Here is a 12,783-nt window from a genome sequence, read left to right as displayed (position 1 = left end):
TTTGATTTAAAGCCATTGGGTTAAACAAACCAACCAAGGTAAGAGTATTTGCAGGTAAGAGAAGAGACCCAAGGACTGAGCCCTAAGGCACTCCAGCATTATGATGTAGGGGAGATAAGGAACCAGCAAAGGAGGCTGAATGGAAACAGAGAAGGAATGGCGAGTTCTGTGCAAGAGACAGGAAGAAAGAGCATGCAAAATGGTCAAACAATAAATAATTAAGTTGAATTAGATGGTAAAGAAATAAATGCAAGGAAATGCAAGGCCATAGTCACTGGGCAGACAGAGTAAAAGAACATGATGAATCAGGTGAGATTAATCACCCCTCCTGGAACTATCAGAAAAAGATACTCACTGACAGTGAGGCAGTCATGTTAGTCCCCAAGTTGATGACTAATGGAAACTAAGGTCACAGTGCACATTAATTTCTTTTGAAGCAAAGGATAAAAACAAACAAAATATAAAAGATTAAGATGTACACATAAGTATAGTGTACACTAATTCAGAGAAGAATTAAATGATTTTTAAAACTTCAAGAAGGAGGACAGCATTCTAAATGCATTGTTCTAAAACGATAGTAAGATGGGATAAATAGTCACACTAGGGTGATGATTTTGGATGTGTTAAGTTTGTCACTTTGAGACCAGATATGCTCCATTTCCCTTCATGCCAACTTTTAAGAACATATATCATAGAAAAAGAGAAAAGAAACAGTTGAATCAAAGTGAAGAGAAATATTGTGAAGCAAATAAATCCAGGGAAAAATTAATAAAACCCTATTCCCACCCTAAAAAAAAGAAATTAAAAGAAGTGCAAATATAAAGTTCAATAGGAGTCACTAGAGATTGTAAATTGGGCTCTGAGCTTCCTACCAACAAAAGCACAAAGGAAAATATGATCACTGGTATTAAAAAGAAAACACCTATGGTTTCCAAAAGATTAAAACAAACCAGCAGTTTTATAGAAGGTAACACTAAAATCTAAAGGAACTACGTTCTATGGAGCCACTTAATATGGATAAACACTTTGACAATATTCTTTCAACAACTACAGTAACAAGTTTCTTAGAGTCCCTTTCTTTTTACATCCATAATGAATTGTAAATCTTTTCTACTTCTTAAGTAAAACATCACCACTTAATTCTGGTAACTTTTCCATATTAACTTTTTAGAACAATTGCAAATGTACCATAAATGATTGTTGCCACAGTGGTAACTATTTGACCCTGACTGTTATTTTGTATATAGCAGCTTTTAAAATAAAAAGGCAACAAGTTTCTAGGCATAATTTCCACAGATCTTTTATGTAAAACAATGACATCCTTTGCAACTTCTGCCATTTAATCTATCTCAAGCAAGCTCTCTGGAAACAAATCTATTTGAAAGATTCTATTGTAATTAGAAATCAGGGTAACTGAATGCACTAGATGAAAACCTTCTGACTGGGGCCAATGAAGTCAATAAAGTCAAAACTGCTGTGAATGCTCAACTGTCTGCAGATCAGATGTCTTGGGATGGAATCCGTTCTCGAGGCCACCATCATTAATATCAACTTGGCCATGTAATACAAGTCTCACTTGTTCCACTGTTACAAATGTGCTTAAAACTGAGCTCATTTACAATCCAAATACATATGTAGGATGGTAACCAAGGCATCACACTAATTTAGGTATTATGTTTTAGGGGGAACAAAAGGTATGTTAATATTTTATTCATCTCCAAATTAACTATAAATTGTGCATTCTTGCATAGATCCTCCTTGGGAATGAGAAATTAGGAAAATCCAGTTGTTAAAATGAATGCCTAAAATCAAAATAAAATTTGTTTTTCTGGCACCTGCTTGATGACACAGACTAATAACCAATGACAAAATTGCCCTTGAACCCAAGTTTTCATTTCCTCCTATTGTGTGGTCAGGTTATGTAAGGGTTTGCTTTCACCCCATTCAAAATGTACCTCTTCCTCTTCTCTTGCTCCCTCTCGCCCTCATTCTTGTGCCTATGCAGACATTTGAGTAGAGGCGAATCACTTTCACTTCTGCTGGGGAAATTGCAACACGCTTCTTTAAATGGCAGAGAGAAGGAGAAAACTTAGATCTTCTGATACCAAATCACTGGACCTTAGAAGGTCAGAAATCTTTCAAGCCCTGCAGGACCGTAAAATGCGCATGTGTCCAACAGAAGCACTGGGGCATGAGTGGGGAAGGAATAGAAACAGAGTCAGAAAGAGGGTAAGAGAAGAAAAAAGGGAAAGTGGTGAAGGCAGGGAGGAAAATTGCTTAGTGTGAATATGCACGCATTCATTTAGTTTTCAAATCCTTGTTGAGCATGATAAAATTCCCAGCATCAGACCTCACATGTTGGTTTCCATTAGGATCTGCCTGGGGGAATATCTGCTGAATCAGTGGCTCTGAGCTGAACTAGGAAATTCACCATAATTAAGAGAGTCACTGTATTAGTCAGGGTCTCTCCAAAAAACAAGTTACACCCGAGAGACAGGATCTTCTGATCTGAAATTTTCTTCACTTCTGAAATTCTCTGGTTTGTGCTCATCGTTGGTAGCTATTTGTTCATCAAGAGTTGTGTAGCTGGCTTCTTCTGAAAAAAGGAATCTGCGTCATATCTAAGTCAGATTTCATTCTGGTGCTCTCAGAGCAGTTAGCCCAGGAAAGGGGCCAGCTTCTGTGACGACTGCTGCAGAGGCAGGTGCAGTTTGTGTGCCACAGATATTAACTTTGATAAGCACTTAATGAGTGCCTTCTCTGTGCGAGAATGGGGAGGAACAAAATGCAGCTCCTACCCTCCTCGGGCTTTAGTTGTACCTTAATAACAGGAATTTTCATCTGCCTGGCTCCTTTCCTCAAAGAACAAAGAAGACTTTGCTTCATTAAAGTGTCTGAGAAGGAAGGTAGGTTATATTTTTATTCCCATTCTATAGCTGGGTAAAGTGAGTTCTAACAAAGTTACTTGTTAAAGGTCACTCAGAGGTCAGAGCATCAGAAAAAAAGACAATCACAAGGCTGATGTTGTGTGCTGGATAGTTTAAACTGAACAGGAAGAAAACATTTTTGTGGGCTTTATCTAAAAAGAAATAGTTTGCTCTGAATTTCTCAGTTTCATTTATTCAGCAAGTATGTGCCAAGTGCTATTGTAGGCAATGAAGATACAGCAGGGAACAAAACAAAACTGACATGGAGCTTCCAACTAGAAAGGAGAACGAGACAACGCGTTTTAAAATATATATAATGTGTTAGGTAAAAAGTGCTATAAGGAGAGCTAAAACACAATGAGAGGCTAGAGAGTGATAGTGGCGGAGGGGCTTCTCTGAGGAGGTGACATTTGATCAGGGGTCTGAATAAAGTAAAGAGGCCAGTTATGTGAATATCTGGAAGACTCGAGGGGCAGGGCGGAAATAGCCAGTAGAAAGGCCCTGAGGTAGGAAGGTGTGTGGCAAGTTTGAGGAAAAGGAAAGACAGTCTGACTGGAGCAAAGAGAACTGGAGCTGAGGCCATCAAGGCAGCCAGGAGCCAGGTGCAGACTGGGCTTTGACTCTGTGTGCAGGGAGGAACTGCTGAAGGTTCCAAGCAAAGGACCGCCCTGACCTGCCTTAGGTTTGAACAGGATCCCTCTGGCTGGTGTATGAAGAATTAACTGTAGATGGGCAAGTGTGGAAGGAAGGAGAGCAGTCAGGAAGCTGCCACAACCATCTACATGAGAGAGGTAAGGCCTCAGATGGAGGGGAGCAGTGGAATGGTGGAAAGTGTTTATTTTGAATGTGAAGCCTGCAGGAGTTGCTGGAGGATTGGACATGGGGTATGAGAAAAAGAGAGAGGCTTACAGATCAGGTAATTTAGCTGATCTTAAGCCCCTTACAGCTTAATATTATTCCAAGGTGCCAATAACAGCCAAGGTAAACAACCTTGTCTTGGACATTCTGCCTTTATTTGCCCACACAAGATGAAATTAAATATATATATATATAATTTAAATATATATATAATTTAAATAAATAAATTATATATATATATATTTAGTGCTGGTTCCATCAGCTACTAGCTGAGACACTTGGGCAAATGGGGGTGATCTCCAGTCCTCAGTATCCTTGCTGTTAATGAGAGATGGTCATTTCTTCTCTGCCTAGCTCAAAAGAATATGTTAAATAAAACTGTGAACTTTAGGCAGCACAGGCTTAGGGCTTCTTAGTAACATCATCAGCACCATCAGAGTTAACTTCATGAGTCAGTTGAGTTGCCTTTGGGGTATATCATTAACAGATTCCAGGAAGCTCCCCTGCCCAAAAGCCTCCCACCAATGACCTGCCTTGTTGAAAGAATTACACAATTAGCCCAATTCCTTTCCATTAAGGCGTTGTGGACTCCAAACATCCTCCTTTAAAATGGAAACTAAATCGAGCTACTGTCAGTCATTTGTCCTTTTAGGTGACGTTATATATCAGATCACTTTTCTGCCATTAGAGCTAGTTGAAGTTTGAATAGGGAAAAGGAACGAATGAACGTGGGGCAGAGAACGCAATAGTCGGTGGGTTACTCAGTAGGCTGTGGACAGATGGAGAGGATCCCGGTGGGAGGAGCCTCTAAAGATAAACTTTCTATGGGAAAATGTTGACAGATTTACCTGAGTCATGGTTTTTCTTACACCTCATAAAAACTAAGGCTTCCAAGGGCAGCTCCTTGAAATAGTTATAACAAGTAGCCACAGAAGTTGAGTTGCTTAAAGAAAAACATTGAATTCATGGGGAACTGTACGCTTTAATAGCCCCTTTGGCTTACTTTGTTTAAACAAACTCATCCCGAGCATCTCACACTTCACCAATTGTGAGTGTCCCTGCTTTACCTCAGCCTTTTAAAGAGTGTCTTTCCCTTAAATATTTCTGGAAATGCCTAAGGGTGCTGACGTGCAGCCAGAAATAGTTCACTTCTGTCCCCACTATGGCAGGAATCCATGGACCAAGGCTCTGATGTTTCCACAAAGATGCCCCTCAGGACTAGAAATCTGTCCCCATCCCCGTTGCCACCACAGTCACCATCACCTGGAAATCCTGCAGGACCAACGTTTGTGAATTTGGAATATATGCTAGATGCCTTACTACCTTGTTATGACCTTATTTCTTTATAGCACTTTTAACCTAGTGCATTACATATTTTAAATGTATAATTCAGCGATTCAGATCACTGGTCCAGTGTCACCTCCCACTCAGCAAAGTGAGATGAACACACTTGGTGCTACATTCAGCTAGGCTGGCACTGTAGATGCCCCCAGTCCCAGGTATTCTAGTGGCTCATGACAGGGCTTCCTCACTGGAGACATGCTGAGCCAAGCAAGGCAGTTTTTACTGCCAACCCTGATAGTCGTACACATATTCTGCTCCTCCACCCCCACCAAGGTTGAAACTCCGCTCCTGTCAGCTTTGCATCTACCACCACCCCCTCAGGGAGAGTCATCTCTGTTCCCAAACCCATATAAATGTCATTCAAAGCCAGAGGATGTAATTGCTGTAGTAATTGTTATAGTCCACTCATCCAGGGGCCCCACTGCAAAGCTGATTAAACCATAGTGTTACTACCTTTTACAGAGTTATTATTCTTCCAAATCAACCCACTGCACCTTTCTCCAAGGCTACAAAAGTGCCCCTAGGGTGGCTGTGTACAGGCAAGTTTTGATGTCAGCTGGGAAACTACCTATAACCCCCACTCTCTGCTAACACCAACTTTTCTTTTTCTATTTTATTTTATTTTATTTTACTTTAAGTTCTGGGATACATGTGCAGAACGTGCCGGTTTGTTACACAGGTATGCATGTGTCATGGTGGTTTGCTGCACCTATCAACCCACCACCTAGGTTTTAAGCCTCGCATGCATTAGGTATTTGTCCTGATGCTCTCCCTCCCCTTACCCCCCACCCCCTGACAGGCCCGGGTATGTGATGTTCCCCTCCCTGTGTCCACATGTTCTCATTGTTCAACTCCCACTTATGAGAGAGAACATGCATAACACCAATTTTTCTTATTGGAATTGTAGTGCCAGTTTAGTTCTTCAGTGGAAGCATTTGTTCTTCTCTATAATCTGTTCTCCATCTGGGAACACCCTACTTTCTCAGACATAGGTTTGCAGTGCATTGGTGGGCAGGATTTCAGTCCTTTCTCTGAAAGTTCCTAAGCCCTATTGAAAAATGAATGCACTGGGGAAGGGTGTGGCCCATCTCTCTCCCCAGAAGCTCCTGAGCCACATTTCTTACCCAGTCCCGGAACCCTGGTATCCTAAACCATGTCTGAACCTGTACCCCTGTGGCCCCAGAAAGGGACCAAACAGTACATCCCATGAAACCACAAAGAGATCATAACCTTCTCCTCTCTCCTCCCACATCTCTACATAAACAACATTTATATAGATGACTGAATTCAAGATACGTTTATTTGGTACTGATGGTCAACTGGAAGTTCCTAAGCAGAATTACTTATAATGTGGGGCTGTGTTTTTAGTGGTTGCAGTGAAGGCTCAACACCCCTAAACACGGTGGGAACTTGCTGAGGAGGCAGGCTGTGAAGGGCAGGGTATTAGCATCTTTCCTTAAAATAACATGTGTCTTAGTGTGCTCAGGATGCTACAGTAAAAATACCATAGATTTGGTGGCTTAAACAACAAACATTTATTTCTCACAGTCTGGAGGCTGTGAAGTCCAAGATCAAGGCACTGACAGATCCAGTGTCTGGTAAAGGCCTGCATCCTAGTTCATAGCCCGCTGTCTTCTCACTGTCCTCAAGAGGCTGAAAGGGTGAGAGAGCTCCTCCGAGACTCTTTTATAAGGGCACTAATCCCATTCATAGGGCTCCACGTTCATGACCTAATTACTTACAAAGGCCCTACCTCCTAATACCATCATATTGGGGGTTAGGATTTCAACGTATGAATTTTGGGGAGACACAAACATTCAGTCTATATAACAACACGTACCGTGAAACTTTCCTACTCATAAAAGTAATATATCTTCACTGGAGAAAGTAAAAAAGTACAGAAAAATATGTAGAAGAAAATCTACCATCATCTCACATCCAGAGATATCCATGGTAAATATTTTAATACAATTCCTGTGAAGTTATTCAGTACACATTAATAGAGTTTGAAAACATAATCTAATATAAAAGCATGAAATTCATAAAGATATTTTAAAATAAAGTTAATATGTATGTGTGTATATGTATTTTTATATATACACAAACATATATGCTTATTATTTTTATTGTGAGCATTCCCCCATATTATTAGAAAACCATGATTTTTTGTTCTTTTTCTTTTTCTTTTCTTTTCTTTTTTTTTTTTTTGGAGATGGAGTCTCACTCTCTCACCCAGGCTGGAGTGCAGTGGTGCAATCTTGGCTTACTGCAACCTCCACCTCCCAGGCTCAAGCAATTCTCCTGCCTCAGCCTCCCGAGTAACAGGGATTACAGGCCCCTGCCACCATGCCCATCTAATTTTTTTGTATTTTTAGTAGAGATGGGGTTTCACCATGTTGGCCAGGCTGGTCTTGAACTCCTGACCTCAGGTGATCTGCCCACCTCGGCCTCCCAAAGTGCTGGAATTACAGGCATAAGCCACCGCACCAGACCAAAAACCATGATTTTTGATGGCATCATCTTATGGATGCAATATAATTAATTTAACCATTCTTCTACTAGTTAATATTAAGGTCATTTCCAACTTTTATTATTGTTACATTGCGTCTCATTTTCTTTATAAATATTTGGCTCTTTTTATTTTGGATATGTTGTAGCTAAAATGCCATCCAGATAGTTTATTCTGATTTAGTGCCCACCAGGTTCTAGGTGCATGACTGCCATAGCAGAGATAGTTGCATACAGTTCAAGTTTAGATTTTGTTTGTGAGCGGGAGAATCCAAAGACCAAGTTCCTAATATTCTTTTGCCTGAAAAATGGCTACATAACCTTGCCAAATCTCTTAACATTTTCATGCCTTTGTTTCTAATATGGAAAATGAGGATACTCACCAATTTGTAACTGTAAACTACTACACAAGAATGAGGTATTCATTTAACCATATGGTGAGATTTTGTAGTTAAAATTAATTAATTGTGCTCAGTGGTCAGACTACTGGCTTTAAATCCTGGATCCATTATTCATTACTTCCTATTGTGTAACCTGGGCAAGTTACTTAACTTCTCTTCTCCTTAGTTTCCTCATCTATAAAATGAATAACAGAAGCACTTACCATAAGTGCGGATGAGATAAGATGGTGGTATATGTGAGTGGTACACATCTGTTACTATTATTATCATTGTTACTTATTATTAAGCAGTGAATTTAGACTCAATGTGAAATGGTTTAGAAGTCATCAGCTTCCCGTTTCATGTTCTTAAAGCACTGGTGATAAGAGTATGCCTGTATCATGCAGTTATAACTTTAATCAAAATATGAAAGTAACTTTAATCAAAATGCCAAGTCAAATTAGCAAAGTCAGCCCTTTTCAAAATGTGTGCCCTAAAGTAATAAGGTCTGCAGGGTGTGCCCCAGGGACCTTTGGTGGGGAGTGGGTGGTAGTCAGAATGGCGAAAACAGTGGGGATTTTTAGGGCCCCCACTCACATCGCTTTGCTTTTATAGCAAAAATTGTTGGCTGATGAACAAAATCATTTCCTTTTCTTGGACTCACAGCTAGACCTAACTTCCCAAGTCCTATACAGTTAAATGTTACCATACAATTACAGTGGAGCCATATGGTGTCTGTCTCAACCACCCAAGCCTGCCATTGCAGTGTGAAAGCAGCCATAGGCAATACTTAAACAAAGGGATGTGCTGTGTTCCAATAAAACGTTACCAAACTTTCCTATAGTTTGCCAGCCCTTGAACTAGAGCATGGTAAGGCAAGAGAGAATTGTAGAACGTGGTTGGAAAGGCAGAAGGAGTCAGGGAGGAAAGACCTTGTGGAACTCTAGCACAAAGTTTGGATTTTATCCTAAAAGCAGAAGGGAAGCCTTTGAAGGGTTTTAGAAAAGGGTATGACCTGAATTACAGAAGCTCAGTCCTCAGCAGATCAGTATTTCAGCATTCACTCACCATGTGAACCATTGATCCCATTTTGTTACTTCCTCTGTAGAATCTCCTCTTAAGGAAATTGAAAGCAAGCTCCTGAATGAGATGGCATTTTCAGGGAAAGACCAGGAGGCAGACCCCAAGGGGCTTCACAAGATGGCATTTTTGTGGCCTTGGTGGATTTGCCATGACCTTGGCTTGGCAGGATCAGAAACCTGAATCTATTAGCCTGTAAGTCCTCTTTTCTTGTAAGTCCTATAAGACTTACACTAAGTTCAGGTGATTAACATATTAAGTCAAAAAGCCCATTTTAGTAATTTTTAATGAAAAACATAATTGCCACATGTGAGAAGCCCATTCTATTTTCATAGACATACTTATATTAGAATAACAATGACCATAATGGTTAGCATTTATTAACAATAACATTGTGCCAGGCACAGTGTCAAGCATTTTCCGTGATGACCTCACAAGTCTATCGGTAGGAATTGTGGTTAAAACCCTCTTATAGATAAAGTCAGAGGTTATAAACTTATAAGATCACAATGCTAGTGAGTGGTAGAGATGAGATTTGAACCCACACAATGTAAAGCAGAGTGTGGATACCTAGCCACTACAACATAGTGTCTCATAGGAGACATGTTCAGAAGGTTGCTAGTGGACATTGAATCCATGGGGGAAAAGAAGGCAGAAAAATCTGATTTTAATGTTATCAGGTTAATGGGGCCTGATGCAGCCATCTTGCAGAAGAACGGTAATGCTAGCAGGTCCTCCATGTTTGTTTACAACACTGGCTATGGCCTTCCCACTAGGATAGGAATTCCCAAATCCTATAATTTCCTAGATGGTGCTGGAAGAGGCACTGCTGAGGTTTGTTTTGCCAACTATCTTTCCCCTCTTCTTCTTGCCTTATTTGTCATTCTATCCATTAAGATGACTTTTCATCCATTTTATATGAATTTCATAATTAACCTCTCAGGGTAATTCCCCCAGCCCACCCTACTATCAGGGCAGTCCCCAATATGACTAATCATTCCCACATACTAAGACCACAGACTGCTTCAGAATCTGTATTTATATTTTCACTATTAGAAAACTATGCTATCGTTTCCTGAAATCTCTATGAAAAAAAAAATACTAAGCTATATCTGGAGTGAAATGGTCAGTAAGAACACAGTTTGTCACACAAAATAATGAAAATGCTATTTCTTACTTATAGTGCAGACTGGGGTTCTTCCTCTAGAATTAGAAATATTAGGCTTGCTAAGATGTGATGGGGAGTTCATTGGGGCTAGTGTTTTAGCTTTTGAACTCTTCAAAAGGAACAGAAATGAAGAAAAAGACCTGCTTTAATAAACAAGGTTAAGTCTCTATGATTTATGGACTTATGATATGAGCAAATCTGACATCCACTCACATGGGTGGTCCTCCCAAGGGATAAACTTCGTAAAAGCACGTTTAAGAAAAAGGGAGCAGATACTGTTGGTGGACTCTTCACCAGGAGACACACTGAAAGGCTGCAGTAGCACATCAGAGCCTCACAGGTCAGCATCAGCCAAACAGCTGTTCTGTGCATCACAAGAATTCGTACATATTTCAAAATGACTAATTTGTACCTATGAGACAGGATTTGACCCACTAATTTTTGTACCGTAACGTTTTAATAAAAATTGTTTTTTCAAAGCGAAGCTTTGCTGAGCAGATGAATTATCATGTGGGAGTTTAAAAATTAGTCAAAGGAGTCTTGACAACTAAGTCCTTTAAGCTTGGCCTTCCCTTGGCCTCTGCCTACTCCTGATCATAATCTGAATAAACTTTAACTTTTCGACTAGAATGCAAAACACGTGTTTTTGTAAAACGAATATTAATGGCATAACTCATGCTTTATTATTTTAGCTGATTTGTATCAATGTATCAACATTCCAAAGAAAATAGGGAGCATATGTTGGTTAATAATTTTTGTTATGACTATTGACATGTAATTCACATGACATAAACTTTACCATTTTAAAAAGTACAATTCAGTGAGTTTGAGTATGTTCTTAATTTTGTACAACCATCCCCGCTATCAAATTTCAAAGCATATCCATCACACCAACAATAAACTCTGGTTCTATTAGTAGTCACTCCCCATTCCCTTTTCCCTAGCCCCCTGGCGACCACTGATTAATTATTTTTCTGTCTCTATGGATTTGCCTACCGTGAACATTGCATATAAATGGAATCACACAATATGTAGTCTTTTGTGTCTGGCACCTTCCACTCAACATACTGTATTAAAGGTTTCTCCATGTTGTAGCATGCATCGATCCACACTTCATTTCCTGTTATGGCTGAATAACATTTTGTCCTCTGAATCTACCATATTTGTTTATCCACTCATGAGCTGATCATTTAGGCTGTTGTCACTTATTAGCTATTATGAATAATGTTGTTATGAACGTTCATGTACAAGTTTTTGGGCAGACATGTTATTTCTCCTGGGTAAATTCCTAGGAGTTGAATTGCTGGGTCGTATAGTAACTCTATGTTTACCTTTTTGAGAAAACTGCCAATATGTTTTCCACAGTGTCTGAACCATTTTATAATTTCACTGGCAATGTATGAGAGTTCCACTTTCTCCACATCTTCACCAACATTTATTTTCCTTTTTTTAAAAAACAATTATTGCTGTCCTAGTGGGTATGAAGTGGTATCTCCTGTATTTTCAATTTGCATTTCTGTAATGAATAATGATATTGTGCATCTTTTATGTGCTTATTGGCTAGTTGCACATCTTCTTTAGAGAACTATCAGGTCATTTGCCTTTTTTTGAAATGTTGGTTGTCTTTTTATTGTTGAAATATAAAAGTTCTTTATATATTCTAGATCTAGACCTTTACTGGATATATGACTTGCAAATTCTACCATTTCTGTACATTGTCTACAATTTCAACCATTCTGTGGGTTGTCTTTTTATTTTCTTCACAACGTCTTTTGAAGCAGAATAGTTTTTCATTGTGATGAAGTCCAGTTTGACTATTTTTTTCTTGTGCTTTTGGTATCGTAACTAACAAACCATTGACTAATCCGAGATTCTGATGTACATACATGCTTTCTTCTAAGTTTTATAATTTTAGCTTTTACATTTAAGTTTTTAATCCATTTTGAGTTAATTTTTTAAATATTCTTTTGCATGTAGCTATCCAGTTGTCCCAATGCGATTTGTTGAATAGGTGATTGTTTCCTCATTGAATGGTCTTGGTATTCTTGTAAAAAATCAGTTGACTGTAGGCATATGGGTTTCTGGACTCTCAATTCTACCCGACTGATCTGAATGCCTATCCTCATGCCAGTACTACACTGTCTTGATTACTGCAGCTTTGTAGTATGTAAGTAGTAGTACGTTTTGTGAGTCCTCGAACTTTGCCTTTTTTTATAGATTGTTTTGCTATTTTGAGTTAAGTATTTTTTTTAAACATCAAGTTAAAAATGAAGCTGCCACTCTCTAAAGGAGGACAATTTCAGAAAGGCACTGAGACCTGTGCTTGGTATGTAGTAGGTGCTTTTGAAAATGTTTGTTGCATGGAATGGATTGATTTCATCTCTATTCTAACACTCAATGCCATGTTCATTTCCCCTTTGGAGCCTTTCATCTCTCCCTTCTCTTTTCTAAGAAAATCAGTAACTCTCTCATTCATACATTGTACACATACATATCTTTATTTGTTTATGTGTCTATT

General features: G+C 39.2%; 1 protein-coding gene across 1 annotated transcript in view; it reads left to right on the top strand.

The window, feature by feature from the left end:
* The first annotated feature begins 2,664 nt into the window (after window positions 1-2,664).
* Window positions 2,665-12,783, top strand: part of NR3C1 (nuclear receptor subfamily 3 group C member 1) — a 155,739-nt gene continuing 145,620 nt past the window's right edge. Inside the window, exon 1 of the mRNA XM_063811547.1 lies at window positions 2,665-2,906. The gene's annotated coding sequence lies outside the window, so the exon portion shown is untranslated. The remainder of the gene's footprint in view (window positions 2,907-12,783) is intronic.

The sequence above is a fragment of the Pan troglodytes genome, chromosome 4, assembly GCF_028858775.2.
Source record: "Pan troglodytes isolate AG18354 chromosome 4, NHGRI_mPanTro3-v2.0_pri, whole genome shotgun sequence".
Taxonomy (NCBI): domain Eukaryota; kingdom Metazoa; phylum Chordata; class Mammalia; order Primates; family Hominidae; genus Pan; species Pan troglodytes.
Note: the sequence above shows the minus strand (reverse complement) of the source record. Positions and strands in the feature narration are given on the sequence as shown.